A 20,526-nucleotide genomic window follows, 5' to 3' on the forward strand; every position below is an offset into this window, starting at 1 on the left:
CCTAGAGTGAGATGGCTTAGGCCACTAGGTTATGAACTCGATATTGATCAAGCCTCTACAACAATAACAACTCTCCTTGCAGAGGAAGTTGACAAGAATGCAAAAGCCTTTGGAACTTATGATGTGTTCAAATCAAGGGTGGTAACAAATTTGAAGACTACCTCAACAGTAAAGAAGAAAGAAAAATTGGTAAGGCAAATCAAGAGAAAATTTGGTGTTGAAGGAGAAGTAACAGAAGAAGAGGAAGAAGAAGACATTGAAGATGAGGGAGATGAACCTCAAGGTCTAATTCAAGGGTTAGGAGAAGATAAAGAGGAAAGTGCTGAGGAAGAAGAAGCCGAGGAAGCACAAGTTAGAACCAAGGTCACAAAAAGAAAGGCCACAACTCCTCCTGCTCCTCAACCCAAGGCAAAGAAAGTAGCTACTCCTACACCAAAGAGACCTACTACAAGGGTTGCAGCACAAAAAGCCGAAGAGGAGGCAAAAGAGAAGAAGAAAGCTTCAAAGAAGAATGCTGCCGAGCCAAAGAAGAAAAGAAATTTTTTTACCCAGCCTCAAACAGATGAAGAGAAGACTGAGTCAGAGGAAAACAACTAATTACAAGTGGTAAGTCGAAAACCTTAGACTGCTATTGATAAATTATGCTCAAAGATTAAGAATGATGATTTGAAAGGTTTAAAGAACCTAAATTTTTCTAAGCTCACCAAGGAGGAACAAAATAAATTAGAGGAATTAGTGTATGCTATGATGACTGATTATAAGCACACACCTCTAGAGTTAGATGAATTAATTCCTAAGGAATTGTACAAAATTGTAGAAGAAAAATGGCATTTTTGTTTGCAAATGGAGAGGGAGATAAGGGAATCAACATTAGCCAAGTTGTTGCCTGATTTTTCTAAGGATCAAATAACAAATGTAGTTAAGAGGCATAACAATAGATTCACTCCCAAACATAGAGCTTTTAGCATTTTGCAGAACAAAATTGAGGATGTAGTTACAAAGTCCACAAGATTGTGGAGGATAGTTTACAAGAAAATAGAAGATGTTTACAATGAAGAATATAAGGCAGAGGCAAGTGCCAGGAAAAAGGAGATGAAGGCATCATGAATTAAAGAAAAATAAAAGGAACAAGTGGAGAAGAAGGTTGAAGAAGAAAAGGAAGATGAAGAGGCACATACAGAGGAGAAAGAGGAAGAGAAAGATATAGCTAAGCAACAAGATCAAAGTGTGCAAGACACACAGCTATCACCTCCTAGTCCTCCTCATGCCATCATCACACCTATAGAGATTGTCAAAATCAAGGATGTAACAGACACTTCTAGTCGAAACATCAATCCATTAACTGTAGAGGATTTAGCAAAAATCCTTGACCAATCAACACTAGTAGCAAAATTGTGTTCAAGTCCTATATTGGTCAATGTTGATGAATTGGAGAATCCAGTAGCTAAAACAAAGGCAGTCAAGGTGAAAACACAAGAACCACCTTCGACCATACAACCTACTGGTATTCTATTCCTTCCTCCACCACCTCTACCAAGTGTAGTCACTGATACACTTCAGATGCTGAGTGTAGCAGTAGGGGAAGTCAAAGAAACATCTGAACAACCAGTAAGTTCAACCCCACTTATTGATCACCAAAAGGATAAACAAGTTGAAGAAAAAGATGAGACAAGTAAGAAGGAGTCTGCAATACAAATATTGGTTGCATTACCCAAATCTGGTACTCCAACACAGACTCTTCAGTAGCTGAGCACTTATAAGTTACCATTGCAAATAAGGACACTAGGCTCGAGCTCATCAAGGGCAGTTAGGAAACTTCACTATGGAGTTCGTAAGCTTGATGAAGAAATAAAGATTCCACACTATGAATCCAACACTCTCACTGAAGAGAAGATCAATGAAATTCAGAGTGCATTGGATAGAAGAAGGAGACAAGAAGCACTAAGAAGAGAACACAAGCACAAGCATACCTTGAATGAAATCAAAGACATATTCATAGAAGCTTTCAGCTTAAAGTCTCTAGATGAGTCAAGGCCAATCATAGAGCAACTATCTGATATAGTTGACCAGGTGACTAGTGAAGACCAAGATATAGACACCAAATTACTAGAATGGTTAGAACAAAAGTTCCAAGGCAAGGTAAATGAGAAAATATCTGGTGATATAGCACTATCACAAGTGGAGTTGGCTAAGAAAATTGAAACAGTCAAGACTGTACTTGGAAACATATTTTCCCTATACAACAAGTTGTGTGATTTTTCCACATTCACACAGGACACTAGCCAGAGAATACTGAGCTTGGAGAGAAATCTAAAGATTTCTAGCATGCAACTCCCTACAAATCCATCTCAAAGTGAGAAGCATTTTGCCCTATTGCTTCACACACAAAGAGAGTTAGCCATCTTAACAGCAGAGGAGGCAACCACCAAAGCCAAATTGATGCAAATTCAATCCTCAATCACTCCTCATTTGGAAGTACTTCATAAGGAGTAGATGTATGCAGAGATAGTCCTCAAGAAAGACCCCAATCTTTCTACATTTGATGGACTTGTACACCTAGCAGCAGAGATTGCCATCCAGTATAAGTCATTGGATGTTGCACTAGCAAGTTGGGATGCAGCTCTAAAGGTACTCCTTGAAGTAAACAGTACATTTTTTGCCAAGTATGGAATTTCCCTATCGAACCCTTGACATAAGTGTCAAAAAGGGGGAGATTAAGTATGGGGGAGATATAAGCTGAGAAGGAGATATAGAATGAAGTAGGAGATACCGAATGAAATGGTAAGTATGATGAAAGGGGGAGAATTTTGAAAATTTTTGATATAACATATTTGTCAAAATGTAGAAATAGGACAGAAGTCACTGAGTGTACAAAGCATAATCAACTCACAGGGAGTCATAAGGTATATTGTTATTTGTTCTTAAAATTTTTGAGCAAATAAGAGGATGCATGAAATAATGTCAAGATCACAGGATCTTAGTTAAGTGTTTTTGCCACTCATGTCAAAGGGGGAGATTGTTGGTTTAAAGAATAATTTTGATAGCTGAGTATCAATACACTTAACCATTTTTCACTATACATGCCAAGCAAAGAGTAGGAGCTGAGTCATAGTCATGTGCCGAGCAATCCAGTTTCATCAAGTACCGAGCAATCTAGAATGATCAAGTGCCGAGTGATATCAAGTGCCAAGTGATATCAAGTGCCGAGTAATATCAAGTGCCGAGTGATCCAGAGTGATTAGGTGCCAAGTGATATAGTTTTGTTTAGGTGCTGAGCTATCTAGGAAACAACATGTGCCAAGCATCAGTAATGCTTCATGAGCCGAGTTACTCAAAATATCAGCATAAGAGTTTTTAATTGCACAAAATATGATGTAAATCATTTTTGTAGCTGACACAAGGTAAATCTCAAAAGATCTAGAGATAAGAATGAATCTTTTACATTTCCTATGCAATCTGCATGCAACCAATTGGAAAATTGGAAAGGCATGTAACCAATCAGCAAAAGGAAAGTATTGAGCGAGAAATTGAGATTCAATGTGGATTGTAGATCCATACCTGACCCTAAGTCTTTGAAGTCTTTTTAAGGAAGACAAAAGTCTCACTATAACAAGGATGAGAGAGGGAGAATAGTGTTAAAGGGAAAACATAGTGGAATTCAATGAAAGGAGACATAGAGGGTAAGAGTAGCAATTTGATATTCATTTGATCAGAACAAAGCAAAGGAGACAAACAAAAATCAAATCTCAGAGGATTGAAATCAGAGAGAGAGCCCCAAAAAGTGCCTGCATTCAGCAATCAAGGATTGCAAACTATCAAGTTTATAATACCTAATACTCTCTTACCATTGTATTAGAAAGGAAACCCTATGTAGATAGGTTGGCTTAACAGCTATTCATAGATCCTTATCAAAAGGTGATTAAGTCCTTTAACAGGGTAACAACTTCATGTAAAGTGTTTGTAAATCCTTTAACTAGGTCACTATTGACACAGTGTAAAGCCTTTAACAAGGCAGGCCTTTAACAGGGCAGACCATCAGAAGTGGTTGAACAATATTGCTACAATGATTTTGTGGGTATCATCCCCACCCCAGTTTTACCTTCTTATTTTTGGAGGGTTTTTGGGTTACCAAATTCCAGTGTTATGTGTTGTTGATGCATGTATTAGTTTCATGTTTATTTGATGTGTTTACATGCATGCAATTTACTTTCAGTTAAAATTTTTATTGGTTAAAGTGTGATACTTCTGATTCACCCCCCCCTCTCATAAGTATTCTTTCCATATTTGAATATTCCAACACTAGAAGTCATTTTTTATTTAGATATTTTTAAAAATGTCTATTTGTTCTATGTCGATTGATTTAGATGTTTCTGGAAACAATCAAAGACCTCTATGAAAGAGGCACAATGTAATGGTTTTTGATCAGGAAATAAAATGATTTTATAATTTTTATAAATTCCTCTAGTGTGTATTTTGTTTTTAATTATCATTGTGGATCCTATCCATCCACCCCCATCACATAGGGCCACCACTAGATTAGACCACCCTAGACTCCGTTGTTCTTTTATTCTATTTACTCTAGAAGACCAACCAAAGCTGAAGAGGAATTCAAATTCTCTCTTGTCACTACCTTTATAAACATGTCTACTAGATTGTCATCTGTATGTATCTTGTCCAGTTTTAATTGTCCATCATCCAAAACTGAATGAATGAAATGGTACCACAACTGTATGTGTTTTGTCTTTGAATGCAGAGCAAAATTCTTCACAAGATGAATGTCACTCTGACTATTTGTAAACAAATAACTATCCCTCTCAGGGTGTCCTAATTCTTCCAAGAAGGATTGAAGCCATATCATCTCCTTGGTTACCTCTGTAGTAGCAACATACTCTACCTCTGTACTGGATAAAAAATTAACCTTCTGTAACCTAGAAACCCAGCTCACGATTGCCCCACCAGCAGTAAATACATAACTTGTAGTATTCTATTTGGTGTTAATAAGCCCTACCAAATCTAAGTCAACATATTCCTGTAAAGTAGGAGTAAAGCCCCCAAAGTATAAAAACTTACTGGATGTTCCTCTCAAATATCTGAGAATCCATTTGACTACATTCCAATGCTAATTCCTAGATGACTCATATACTTGCTAATGACTCCCACTGCATGTGCAATATCTGACCTTGTACATACCATTACATCAATATTTCTACAACTAAAGCATAGGGTACCTTAGATATCTTATCCTCCTCTTCTTGTGTCTTAAGATACATCTCCTTAGTCAACTTCAAATGACCAGGTTAAAGTATGCTAACAACTTAAGCATTCTCCATAGAGAAACATTACAATACCTTCTCAGCATAATCAACCTGAGAAAGTGTCAATCTTCTATTCTTCCTATCACTACAAATCTTCATACCAAGGATTTGTTTTGTTTCCCCCAAATCCTTCATAGAAAATGCATGTTGTAACTGGTGTTTCAGGCTTAATGTGATCCATGTTAGACTCAAGTACAAGCATATCATCAACATATAAATATAAAATAATGTAGTTTTCATCATCCAACATCTTAAAATAAATACAATGATATAAATGATACCTACTATATCCATGTTCATGCATAAAACTATCAAATTTTAGATACCATTGTCGAGGTGCTTGCTTCAAGCCATATAAACTTTTCTTTAATTTGCACACTAAGTTCTCCTTATCTTTGACCTCAAATCCCTATGGTTGTGCCATATAGATCTCTTCTTCTAAATCACCATGAAGGAAGGTTGTTTTAACGTCAAGCTACTCCAAATGCAAATCTTCAGTAGCCACAATACTTAAACCAGTATGGATAGAAGTCATTTTAACAATAGGAGAGAATATCTCATCAAAATCAATGTCTTTTTTCTATAAAAATCCTTTTACAACTAATCTAGCTTTAAATCTTTTCTTACCTTCATCCTCTTCTTTCAACCTATAAAACCATTTATTCTATAAAACCCTTTTACCTATAGACAACTTGCATAAATCCCATGTCTTATTTTTTAGCAAAGAGTCCATTTCGTCTTTCATTTTAGAATCCCACTGAATCTTAGTATCCACTTGCACAACTTCATCATAACATTTAGGTTCACCAATATCTGTAAGTAAAATATAATACAAGGAAGGAAAAAATATTTCTAGAGGTCTAATTGGTCTTGTTGACTGTCTAATGTTCACTAGTGTGTATGGTATTTGTTGTTGTGGTTGTTGCACATTATGAGGAATTTCTAGAACATCATCTTTGGGAGTATCATCTAGCACTACATAATCATCTTCTTTCTTCTCATATTGTTGCAATAGATCTTTGTACAATACTTGCTCATTGAATATGACATCCCTGCTTCTTACAATTTTACAATTTTCAATATCCCAAAGCCCATTACCAAATTCATTAATGCCATATCCAAAAAATACACATTTCTTTGACTTAGCTTTCAACTTGATTCTATTTTCAGGATCTATATGAGCAAATGCTTTATAATCGAAGGTTTTGAGAAAGGAATAACTCATCTTCTTACTAGTCCATGCTTCCTCTAGAATACCACAACCCAAAAGAGTAGAGGGCCCTCTATTAATCAAATATGTAGTAGTATTGATAGCCTTTTCCCACATGTGTAAGGGAAACCCAACATGCAACCTCATGCTCCTTGCACACTCCCTTGTAGTCATGTTCATGTGTTCAACCATTCCATTTTCCTCTGGAGTCCTTGGAATAATTTTTTTTCTATGAATACCATTAGTGGAGCAATAATCTTCAAATTCATGACTACAATACTCACCACCATTATCAAATCTAAGACATTTTAATTTCTTATTAGTCTCATTTTCAACCAAGCATTTCAATTTCTTAAAAGTATGAAATACATTAGATTTATTTTTAAGGAAATAAACCCATACTTTTCTAGTTGCATCATCAATAAATGTAACATAATAATGAGAGCCACCAAGGGGAGATACCTGAGCTAGTCCCCATACATCTATATGCACAAGCTCTAATTTCTCACCTTTATTTTCCTTCCTAGTCTTCACAAAACTCACTCTCTTTTGTTTTTCATACACACAACTTTCATAGAAATCCATATTAACACATTTCAAATTTGGTAAAACTTTCTTTGACTAAAGTATTTTCATACCTTTCTCACTCATGTGCCCAAGTTTATTGTGCCATAGTGTTGTATCAGAATCTACAACAACTATTTGTTCTCCCTGCTCAACTATAGCAACTATTCCTAAACATTTATTTTTCTCTTAAACAATCAAAGTTGAAGGAACAATATGACCTATACAAAGATATAAGTTGTCTACTTTCACAACTTTTGCTACTACAAGAGAACCTTTTGAAACCTTCCATTTTTTATCATTAAAAGTGACTACACAACCCTCATCACCAAGTTGCCCTAATGAAATTAAATTCCTATCCGGCCTTGGAACATGTCTTACATATAGTAGCCAATGATTCCCATTCTACAACTTAATCTTAACTTTTCCCTTTCCAATAATCTAACAAGGTTCATTATCCCCCAGATAAACAAGTCCAAAATCCCCTTGGACATAATCAGTGAAATAACCTCTATGAGGTTTAGCGTGAAATGAAGCACTAGAATCTAAAACCCATGAATCATCAACACTTTCTAAAGAAATAAGCAAAGTATTACCACATTTTCCTCTTTGTCTCCATCTGGTTTATCTCCTTCATTTTTCTTTCAAGTCTAGCAATCTTTCTTTTTATGACGTATTTTACCACAGTACCAGTAGTCATTTGGTCCTCTCGATTGAGACCTCCTCCCCTTTGACTTTCCTCTTGATTTCCCATGTTTTCAAGAATTTTTTCCTCTCTCAGTCATTTTTCCTTTGCTTTGTGCATTCAAAGAACTTCCTGATGTAGATCCAGCTGAGGATTTCCTATGAGTTTCCTCACTCAAAATAACACTGATCATATCATCATATTTTAGGGTATTAGATCCATAAACAAAATTACTCACAACCATTACCAAGCCATTCCAACTTTTAGGAAAAGAACACAAAATCAAGAGAGCCCTAATTTCTTCATCAAAAATTAATACCCACAAAAGATAACTGACTAGTAATAGTATTAAACTCATTTAAATGATTCATAATAGATCCACCTTTTTCTATTTTCATATTAAATAAATGCTTCATGAGAATTACTTATTTGAAGTGAAGGGCTTTTCATACAATTTCACTAGGGTTTTCATCAACTCTTCTATCATCTTCACTTTTGTAATATTAAATACCACCGATGGTGCCAGGCATAATTGAATGCTTCCAAGTGCCTTTCTATCTAAGAGATCCCCATTATCATTTGTCATAGATCAGTGATTCTTTGTTTTTCCTTCCAACGACTTCCATAAATTCTTTTGATAGAGATAGTCCTCCATTTACATCTTGCATAACTGAAAGCTTTTCCCATTAAACTTGTCAACCCTCAGTTTACCCTCATCTGCCATCACTCCCACTCAACCATAATACTTTCTTGTAGAGGATAACTGAAAAAACAACCTCACTCTGATACCACTTGTTAGGATTAAACCTTAGACATAAATAATAATTACATGCAAATATAAAAAATATCATAAAATAATAGATCACACAGAAAAGAACACAAAATACCAAGATTTAACATGGTTCACCCAAACCATGGGCTATGTCGACCAAACGACAAGTCTAATATTATTATAATTTAGTGATTACAACTTGATTACAATTCGTAATCCCTTACAACTCAATACCACTACAAGAACCAATTTTTGCATCACACCTTATCAAAAAATCCCTAACCTTAAGCCCTTTTATACAAGTATTTTTATCACTTCAGGGTTAGAATTAGTTACAATATGTCAGCCATAAATTGGTGACTATAAACAATAGCCAATTGGATAATATTAGCCATTGGTGAATAGTAGCCCACCATTGGTGAATAGTAACCCAAAAATTTATGAAGTACATATAGTACTTCCTTGATTAGTCACCATAAACTAACATTCCTTTGATGCTCGATCACTCAATTAACACTGTTGTTCTTGATTAATACTGACATTTCTTAGTTAATACTAACATTTTTAAACATCAATGGCAACATACAATTTGAAGAATTTTTTCCAACAATCTCCCACTTTGGCACTGATGGCAACACAACATGTCAATATACAATCATAAAAGTATATGCAATTAGATAATATCCTTAGTTTGATTTCAATTCTCATCCATACCAGCTCCCTCTATGATTGTGACTAGATTTGTCTCAGTAGCTTCAAATGAATTCTCCCTCTTACATATGTCATCACTTTTCCTTGTACTTTTATCATTATTTTGCCTCTTTGTTGTATATTCTCATCATCTGTATACTTTCCCTCTTGAGATACTAAACTCCCCCTCTTTGACATCAAATTCCAAAGGATACATACTTTGGATTTACTATGTACCTTTTTTACTAATTCATATGAAATATGTTTTGAATTTCACACTTGAAGTGTGACAATCTACATCAACATAATAGATCTTTAATGAAACTTGGTTGATGCATCACTATCTTGAGCTTTAATGAGCATCATATAGGGGAATAACCCCTAGTTCACCTCTTAGACACATAAATGCATCCTTAGGTAATGCCTTTGTGAATGTGTTGACTATCTACTCCTTGTTGTTCACGTATTACAATCTTATCTCTTTATCTTGAACCAATTCCCTTAGGTAATGATACTTGATTGAAACATGTTTTGTCTTCGTGTGCATCATAGGATTTTTGGATACATTGATTGTGCTTGTGTTATCACAATAGATAACCATTGATTCATTTATTTCCTCCTTTGTTCCTAACAATAATTGCTTGATCCATATTATGTTAGAATAGTTAACTACTATAGCAACATACTCTACCTCTACTAATGATTGAGAAATACAATTCTACTTCTTTCTTGTCCAAGATACTAATCTCTTTCAAAGAAAGAATGCTCCTCCACTGGTGTTCTTTCTATCATCAATGCTTCCTACCCAATCTTTATCAGCAAAGGTTCTTAACTCAAGGTTTCCTTCTTTCTTATACCATAAACCATATTCTTCAATTCCTTTTAGGTACCTTAAAATCCTTTTTACTATCATCATGTGATTTTCTTTAGGATTTGTAGACAACCTTGCAACTATGCCAGTTGCCAATGCAATATCAGGTCTAGTGTGTACCACATACTGAAGTTTCCCAATCATTTATCTATAGGTAGTCTGATTTATCTCCTTTGAATAATCATTCTTTAAAAGTTTATGTCCAGTAGACATAGGTGTTTCAACTGGTTTGGAATCTTCTATTCCAAATGCTTTAAATGTTCCCTTGATGTAATTTGACTGAGTAATGTATATGCCATCCTTCATTTGATGAGCTTGTAGGCCACTAAAGAATTTTACCTCTCCAAACATAGACATTTCAAATTCTTTCCTCATTTCCTCAAAAAATTATTTGCATAAGATCTCATGTCCTCCAAATATGATATCATCCACAAATATTTATGCTAGCAATATCTTGTCTTGTGATCCTTCATTTATATACAAATTACTATTATCATTTTTTCTTTCAAAACCAATTCTTACTAGATATCCATTTAACCTTTCATACCATGCTCTTGGAGCTTATTTTGATGCATATAGTGCTTTGTGTAGTTTCCATACCATGTCTCTTTTTTTTGGACCAATGAAGCCTTCATGTTGTTCAATGTAGACTTCTTGTAGGATTCTATTTAAGAAAGCTGATTTTACATCCATCTAATATACTTTGAATCCTTTATGTGCAACATATGATAATAGTATTTTGACTCCTTCAAGTTTTACAATGGGGGGAAATATTTCTCCATAGTCAATACCTTCTTGTGCAATCCTTTGCATACTAGCCTTGACTTGTTCCTTGTTACTTATCATTTCTCTTTTAACTTATTTCTGAATATCTATTTTGTACCAATCACATTCTTATCCTTAGGTCTAGGTACAAGTGACCATGTATTATTCTTTTGTATTTGCTCAATTTATTCATTCATAACTTCTATCCAATATTCATTTTCTAAATAATCTTTATAGATCTAGATTCAAATTCACTAAGCAAACATGTACCTTTTAATTTTTTCTTTTTTAGTATGTCATCTATCTAGTGTATGGTGCTCCAAGGCTTGCTTGCATTGTTACTAAGAGACCTAGCTTGTCTCTTCTAGGAACCTAGTCTTTCCTAGGTCCTAATTGGCTTAGATGATTAGCTAAGTCCAATTCCAACTCTTCTCAAAGAGTTCTCAACCCTTGTTCTTAACCTTGAAAGACTAACACCTTTAGATAGGACAATCCTTCACCTTCACTTAGAAAGCTCTACGTAAAACTTGCTCACAAACTCCATTCTTCATTGTAGAGGTATCCATTAGCATAAGGAACTCCCATTTGCTTCCATTTGAATCCAATTGGTAAGGTCTTCAAGTCATTTTCCTATCAATTTCAAGATTTGGACTCTAAGCAACCTAATTAGACCTAGTTTCAATTAGCCCTTGAAAGTGACTAATTCCACTTTCTTGCCTAAACTTTCCAAACAACCTAGAAAACAAATCCTAGATTTGAGTACACTTTTGGATTTCTTAAAGGATTCTATGGGTCATAGACTCCTTAGTAGGGTTTTTTTTAGTGGTGAATATTCGTAATTTTGCAAATTTTAGAAAGTGGTTGCTAGTAATTTAAGATTTAATGTAACCTAAATCACCATATTTTTATTAAATTTAGTTCTAAACAATCAATAATTTATTTTATTAAAAAATTAAACTCAAAGATTCACCACAATATTTTATACATGATTAGATTTGATTCACCTAAATATTATAATTTATTGAAGCAATTAAAATTAATTCACCAATAATTATCATAATTATTAGTTACTTTAGGGATATATTACCAATATTTAGTTTTCACTATTGATTTAAAATATAATGTAATTATCCTCATAATTTCCATGAGATAAAATGTCTTCAATTTTGATTTGTAATATTCTATGACGATTAGCAAACTTCCTATTATTATTAAGATTTATCAATATTTTCTACTCAAAAATTGTGATTCCAAAATAATTGCCAATTTAAATAATATTTAAAATATTTTTTTTTAGAGTTTCACCAATAAAAATAATTTATTTTTTCAAAATAATGAAAGATTCTCCAATTTTTTTTTTTTTTGGAGGGGGTTTCTTAAATTTTACCCTGCTCCTTAGCTATCCGTATAGGGGGTTCCTATTATCTAGGTCAAATAAGGCTAAAAAGGTCTATTTCTTAGGAACTCACTAGTATCTTGTTAAAAGCCTCAAAAATGGATTGATAATATTTGGATCCTTATAACATATCAAGATATGTTCACATCCTACCTGGAACTATGATTGTTCCGTATTGTACTTCTTTACCCTGCAAGAAATCTTCACTTGCTCCTATCATAAGCCTCTAACCAGATATTGTCTGCTCGCCTAGGGTTTAGTAGTAAAAATATCTCTCCATACTTCCATGACCCCTAATCCTAAACATATGTACTATAATGACTCCCCTAGCCTTTCCATCTACCCTTAGGTATTTTCCATGACTAGATTTCATGGGGGAGCCATAACTATACAGACTGGTCAACACAAAACTAGTCAAATGTTTACAACTTAAACAATTTATTCAACCGTCCAAACCCACTCTAATAAAATTTCTAATCAAATGAAAAACTATTCAAACAAATATTATAATAATATACAATCAACAAAATGAATTCTTCAATCCATCTTAATACACTGTCAACACTAAAACTCAAGAAATTGTTGGAAATGTTGTTGCAGAGCTATATTTCACACATCAAACTATTAAAATGCATACTCTCTACTCTAGATTTGAGTCTTTTATCCTTTTTAGATGCCATCTCCACCATTCTAGGCTTATTGGTTTATTTCCCACTCCCTATCCTTAAGGGAGTCCAAGGTAACCAAGTTGCATGCAACATTTGCAATAATTGCAAATGTTGTCATGACAACTTCTTGACAACGTTTGGCATCTTTTCCATTATATTTCCATCGTACTTTTTAGGATCTCTAACTTGTATATTCTGAGGAACCAACATCATTTATGGCCATTAAGCATATTTCTCACCACCTATATGTGTTTAGAACACATTTAAGACTCAAATCAAACCCTAAGCTTCTAAGCCTAAGAAATTGAAATGCTACAAACAATGACTATTTGTGTGAACTTAGTCCTAATTACTAACTCACTTAGCCCACATAAAAAATTGACCTTCTAAGGTCTTACACCAACCTAAAATAAACTTCTTAACTTGGCTAGAGTAAAAAAAAAGCCAAAACTATACATGGAGAGGTTAGCTTAGGTGTGCTCCTGCACCACTCTCTCTCCTCCTATTATTTGTTCAGACTTGCATGATGTCTTTTGACATATTTTTCAAGTTTAGGCTCTTTTCTTCTTGATTCTAACTTGATTTCACTTGGTTCTCCATGCTTTTGATCTTCTTCCCTTTTCTCAAGCTCCTCTGACTATGACTTAGGTTCCTTTGTCAATGACTCAGGTTCCTTTTTTCTGCAAGTCCAGTTTCTCTGTCTGAACATGATGCATCTTGGTTTGCACTATCTGTGACTCAATAGTTTCATTTTGATGTTTCTAGGGTTCAAGTGTGTGTGGGTTGGGTAAATTTTTAGGTTCCTCTTAATAGTAAACAAACTTTTTGTGGTCTTGAGGTTTCTTGTTGCTCCTATTCTTCACTTCTTTCTACAAATTCATCAATCTTCACATGTGCACTTTGAATAATTTTGTGAGTAGAAAGATTCAAACACTTGTTTATCTTTTTCTTGTTGGAGAAACTTAGGAATATTCCTTTATCACTTTTTACATCAATATTTATTTTCCTTACATCTTTTAAGATATAACATTTACTTCCAAATACTTTGAAATAACAAATATTAGGCTTATATCCATACCATAATTCGTAAGGTGTTTTTTCTGTACCTTTATTTAGTTGAACTTGATTTAGTGTATGAATTGATGTGTTGATTTCTCTCTATAGTATTTTGGTGCAACATTTTTCTCAATCATTAGTGTTCTTTCACATTCCATGATGGATCTATTCCTTCTTTCTGCTATACCACTCTACTCTAGTGTTCTAGTTGTTGATACATGTCTTTTGATAAATGTTTCATTACATCACTTGTTGAATTCATTTGAGATGAATTCACCTCCTCTATCTAATCTTAGACATTTTAGATTCTTTCTTGTTTCATTCTCAACTCTAGTAAAATACCATTTGAATTTTTGAAAAGCATCAGATTTATCTTTTAAAAATATTGTAGTCATCATCCTAGAGTAGTCATCAACAAACAAAATGAAGTATATGTCTTGAGAGTAGCTTTCTATACCTATTGGTCCACAAAGTTCTGTATGAACTAGTTCCAAAAATTCTTTAGAATTAAAATTCTTACTTCTAAAACTTCTTTTACTCATCTTTCCAATTTGACATTGTTTACATGTAACCATCTTAGGTTTCTTTAGATTTGGTATGCCTCTTACTCTTTTGTTTTTTCATATGGTAACAAGGTTATCAAAGTTAACATGAAACATCCTTTTATGCCATAATCAAATTTCATCTATTTGTTCCAATAAAAATGTATTTTTAGTAAGATCTAAGTAAAAAAAGTTACCTTTTGTTTGATTGTTAGTCTCAACTAGGTTTCCTTTACCATCCAATAGCTTAGCTTTTCTATTCATGAATTCTACCTTTTATCCTATATTATTTAGCTATGCCACACTAAGTATATTGTGTCTTAGTCCTTCAACCCAGTAGGCATTGTCACATTTGATTCCTTCAGTTAATGTTATGAATCCTTTTCCTTTTACATAACATGGTTCACTATTTCCACACCTAACATTTCTACCATCATAGTGTTCTAAATGTTGAAACTTAATTTTGTCACCAGTCATGGGATGAGAATAACCACTATCTATGATCCATGTATCATTTTTTCTAGCATGTGAAGCAAGAGTCATATTTTCATTTTCCTCATTATTAGATTCATCCTTAACAACAATATAGACTTCTTCTTCTTCATTATCATCACTATTAGAATCTTTGGCAATGTAACAACATCTCTTACCTTTGTCTTTGTAGTCCTTGTAGTTTTTGAAGTCTTTCTTGCCTTTAAACCTAATATTTCTTCTCTCATCTTTATCTTCTTTGTTTTGACATCTTGCAACAATGTGACTAACCTCTTCATATGAGAAACAAATTAATGGAACTTTTCCTTTAAATTTACCTTTCTATTTTGGTATTCTTTTTTGAAGCAGGGCTTCAATGACTTCAAGTTCATCACTAGTATAATCTTCTTCTTCATTGTCAATGTATTTTCCTTTTGAGTTTGCTCCTTTTCTACCAAGAGTTAGTTTGTCTTTGAATGCAAATTCAAGCTAGGATTAGTAGCATAGTTTCAAAAAATTTCCAATTCAAAAGCATTCAATCTACCCACAAATGCATCCAAGGTGTTATCATTTTTTGGATAGCATCTCATCTCTTGAATTGCTAAAACTCTAATTGCATAAATAGGAAGAAGAGTTCTTAATGTTGGAAATATGAGAGGAGTAACCAAGAGGGAAGGGATGAATTAGTTACCATTAAAATAAATCCTAGATCCCTTAGATATCAGCATATAACATAAACTTTATTAAAAATACTAATGCTCTATAAATACATAGGAACTCAATTTACACTAGTAAATGTTGTAACTTCGTAAACACTAAAATAGCAGTAGTAACTCGACAAATGCAAATCTTAAGGTATTATCAATGATTAACCTTATCTAACTTAGTTGCATACACATAAAAGGAATAGCATGAACACAAGTGACACTAAGATTTAATGTGGAAACCCAATTTGAGAAAAAACCACCAATTGCAACTAGTTACCAATTTTCACTCTTTTGAAGTGAGCCCTATTAGGAGCCAACCTTGTCAAATGTTACAAAACACACTGTTAGGTGTGACCTTGTTGGAGGATTTAATCACCCTGTTAGGAGTTGCCTTGTTAGAGATCTCTAGACACTTCAATCTAGAAATGCCACCTTATTAGAGGATTTACAAATAGTTGTTAAGCCAACTCTATTAAGAGATTTAGATCACTGCTACAATGGTTAGAGAGTAAAAATGAGATAACCTAATTTTTGATGCAACTGAATTGCTGATTACAAATTTCAATTCTAGCTTGTATACTTGATCATTTTTTATCAAATGTATCATTGAAGCTCAATAATGATATTCTGCTTATCCTTCTAATTCGCTTCCTCTAAGCATCTTCAAATCTTCTATTACTTTCTCACATTCAATCCTCAACTTTTCATTATATTTATATCATCCACACTGTTAAGTCAACTTGAATACAACTTAGAATACTTAATATTTGTCTCCTCGATCAATTAGAACCAATAAACAAAACTATTGAATTCAATATGCCAAAATAAGAAAATTCTTTGTTAGCCAACCCTACTTGGTAGACACTAACCTAAAAATGATTTTCATGTGTTAACCAAGTGAACTTTGTTAATACTGCATTTCCAAAAAGTTCCTTTGATAACCAAGTGATCTTGGTTAACACTAGTTCCATCTAAATTTTCTTTCATTAACTGAGTGAGTTCGATTAACACTCAACTTCTACGATCTTCTCTTTGTCGCCCGAGTGAACTTGGTAGACATTGTCTTCTGAACTAGGAAAACTCTGGAATGCTTGGTAGAAATAGGAAATTGTCTTCATCACCTGAGTGAGCTTGACATACACTAACTAGAAATGATATGACATTTTGTGTAACATCAAAGAAAATACACAATTAACCAATTATTTTCAACAATCTCCCTATTTGGCATTGATGGCAACACACCATGTCATAATACAATGAAATTTTAGAGAAATAATAAAGTAAGGAATATATCCTTAGTTTCATTCTGATTCTCATCCTTGAGAACTCCCTCTATCAGTGTGAAGTCCCTCTACCTTTAGTTTCTCCCGCTATCTGCAAACTTTGCCTTTTAAACATCTTCAAACAAAATTTATGTTATATGAAAACAAACTCTCCCTCTTTGACATCTCATGTCAATGATAATATTAAGAGAATATCAGTATAACTCATGTACTAATTCATATGCAATATGCCCTTTTCAATACTACATCAACTAGCTGATCTTCAACATGCTCTTGTTGATGCATCACTAAACTTCATTATAGTTAGCTTCAAATAGGGTAACGAACCCTAGCTTAACTCTTAGATATAAAAATGCATCCTTAGGTAATGCCTTAGTGAATATCTCTACAATTTATTCTTTAGTATTCACATATTTGAATCTTACCTCTTTATCTTGTACCAATTCTCTTAGAAACTGATATTTTATAGCAATGTGCTTGGATTTGGTATGGATCATAGGATTCTTTGATATATTAATTACACTAGAGTTATCACAGAATATAACCACTAGATCCTTGATTTCTATCTTCATACCTGCCAATAGTTTCTTGAACCAAACAACATTGGAACAATTAACTACTATTGCCACATATTTTGCCTCTACTATAGATTGAGAAATACAATTTTGCTTCTTATTTGTTCAAGAAACTAGTCTTTTACCAAGAAATAATTCTCCACCACTGGTGCTCTTCTTGCCATCAACACTTCCTGCCCAAACAACATCTATTAATGCTTTCAAATCCAAACTACCTCCTTTTTTGTACCATAATCCATAGTCTTCAATACCTTTTAGATACCTCATGATTCTCTTAATTTCCATCATGTGATTTTCTTTGGGATTTACTGAGAATATTTCTACCACACCAACTACTACTGCAATATCAAGCCTTGTGTGCATTACATATTGCAATTTTCCAATCATTGATCTATATGTGGTTTGATCTACCTCTTTGGAATCAACATTTTTGGAAAGCTTATGTCCAGTAGACATAGGCATTCTAACTAGTCTTGAATCTTCCATTCCAAACTTCTTTAGTATCTCCTTGATATATTTGAATTGCAAAATATAGATACCATATTTCTTTTGCTGGATCTACAATCCAACAAAGAATTTTATCTTTCCAAACATGGACATCTCAAATTCTTTACTCATCTCTTATGAAAATGTCTTTTATAAATCATCATTTCCTATACATAAAGTGTCATCCACAAAGAATTATGCCAACACAATCTTCTTGTCTCTTCCTTCTTTGATATATAGACTGCTATTATCATTTCTTCTTTGGAAACCAATATTTATCAAGTAGTTATGAAGTCTTTCATGCTAAGCTCTGGGAGCTTGCTTGAGACCATACAATGCTTTGTGTAATTTATATACCATATCACTTTTTTCCTAGGATTCATAAAAACTTTAGGTTGTTCTATGTAAACTCCCTCTTTAAGAATTCCATTCAAGAATGCATATTTCACATCCATTTGATAAACTTCAAATCCTTTATGTGCAACATGAGAAAGTAAATTTCTAACACATTCTAATCTAGCAATAGGAGAAAAATTTTCATCATATTCAATACTTTCTTCTTGAGAATAACCTTTGCATACTAACCTTGCTTTGTTTCTAGAAACTTCTCCATCTTCATTCAACTTATTTTTGAAAACCCACTTTGTGCCAATTATATTTTAAACCTTGGGTCTAGGAACAAGAGTCCAAGTCTTATTCCTCTCTATCTATTCCATTTCTTGATTCATAGCTTCAATCAAACTTTCATTATCCAAAGCATCTTTTACTAATCTAGGTTCAAATTTAGCAAGAAAACATGTACCTTTCAATTTGTTTCTTGTCATTGTTCCATCTAACTTGTCTCCAATGATTTGATCAGGTGCATGGTGCCTTCTAACATATCTTTCTAACATAGGTACTTTGGATTTATAATTTATTCCACTAACATTGCAATGATATTTTGTATCAAGCTTGGGTCCAACTATTTGTGACTTTGGTCCATCAGATTCGATTTTCTCTAGCAATAGTTTGGTAGCTTCTGATTGGGACTTAGGTCTTCTTACTATGACTTAGGTTACACTAGTTGCAACTTGGCAGCTTTTGGAGAATTTGGGGACTCGAGAGGTGAAGTCTGCTAACTTCCAATTTGATTTGGCAATGTATCAGGTTCATTGTAGACAAACTTTCTATAATCCTTAGGTTCTTTGCTGCTCTTTTCTTCACTCTTTTCTACAAACTCATCAATTCTTACATTTGTACTTTCTATGATCTTATGAGTTGACAAATTCAACCATTTATATGCTTTTCTTCTGTAGGAGTATCCTAGGAATATGCCTTCATCACCATTGACATCAAATTTACCTTTCCTAGATTCCTTCATAATATAACATTTTCTACCAGTTTCAAGTAACTTACATTAGGTTTGTAGCCATACCATAGTTGATAAGGAATTTGATTTGAGTCTTTCTTCAACTGTACTCTATTCAAAGTTATGCACTACAATACTGATTGCTTCCTTCTAGTATTTGATTGCAACACTCTTTTCTATCATTAAAGTTCTTGCACAATCCATGATGGATCTATTCCTTCTTTCAACTATACCATTCTATTGTGGTGTACCAGGAGCTAATACTTGTCTCTTAATTCCTTTTTCAATGCAGAATTCATTAAACTCATTAGAAATGAATTTACCACCTCTGTCTGATCTCAAGCACTTTAGCTTCTTTCTAGTTTCTTTCTCTACTCTTGCCAGATACCATTTAAATTTTTGAAATGCTTCATACTTTTCTTTCAGATACATTATAGTCATCATTCTAGAATAATCATCAACAAAAAGAATAAATTACTTATCTCTACTGTAGCTCTCTATTCAAATAGGTCCACATAAATCTGTATGAACTAGCTCCAAGGCTTCTTCAAAATGATAGTCATTTCTTTTGAAACTTGTCTTTCCTATCTTACCAATTTGAAATTTTTTACATAAGCCCATATCAAGTTTCCTCAAACTAGGAATACCTCTTTCTCTTTTCTTTTTGCTTATCTTGATTAGATTATTAAAGTTTACATGATATAATCTTTTATGCCATAACCATATTTCTTTTGCTTGAGCAATAAAACATGAAATTTCATTGAGATCTAGGTAGAATAGGTTACCTTTTGTTTTTTTTCTAGACCCAACTACATTTCCTTTTCCATCTAGCATCTTGGTGTTCCCATTCATGAATTCTACCTTGAATCCAATGTTATTCAACTATGCCACACTTAGAAGATTATACTTTAGTCCTTCAACCCAATAAGTATTATCACATCTAAGTTCATTAGTTAGTGAGATACAAATTTTTCCCTTTACGCGACATGGTTCATTGTTTCCAAATCTCACACTTCCACTATCATAAAGTTCCAAATGTTCAAACTTTTTTTTTTCACCATTCATATGATGTGAGCAACCACTATCAATAATGTTGTGATGTGGAGCCTAATTAGACTTAGA

Source organism: Cupressus sempervirens, chromosome 2 (genome assembly GCF_028749045.1).
Source record: "Cupressus sempervirens isolate cs-2001-9-10 chromosome 2, ASM2874904v1, whole genome shotgun sequence".
NCBI classification, from domain to species: domain Eukaryota; kingdom Viridiplantae; phylum Streptophyta; class Pinopsida; order Cupressales; family Cupressaceae; genus Cupressus; species Cupressus sempervirens.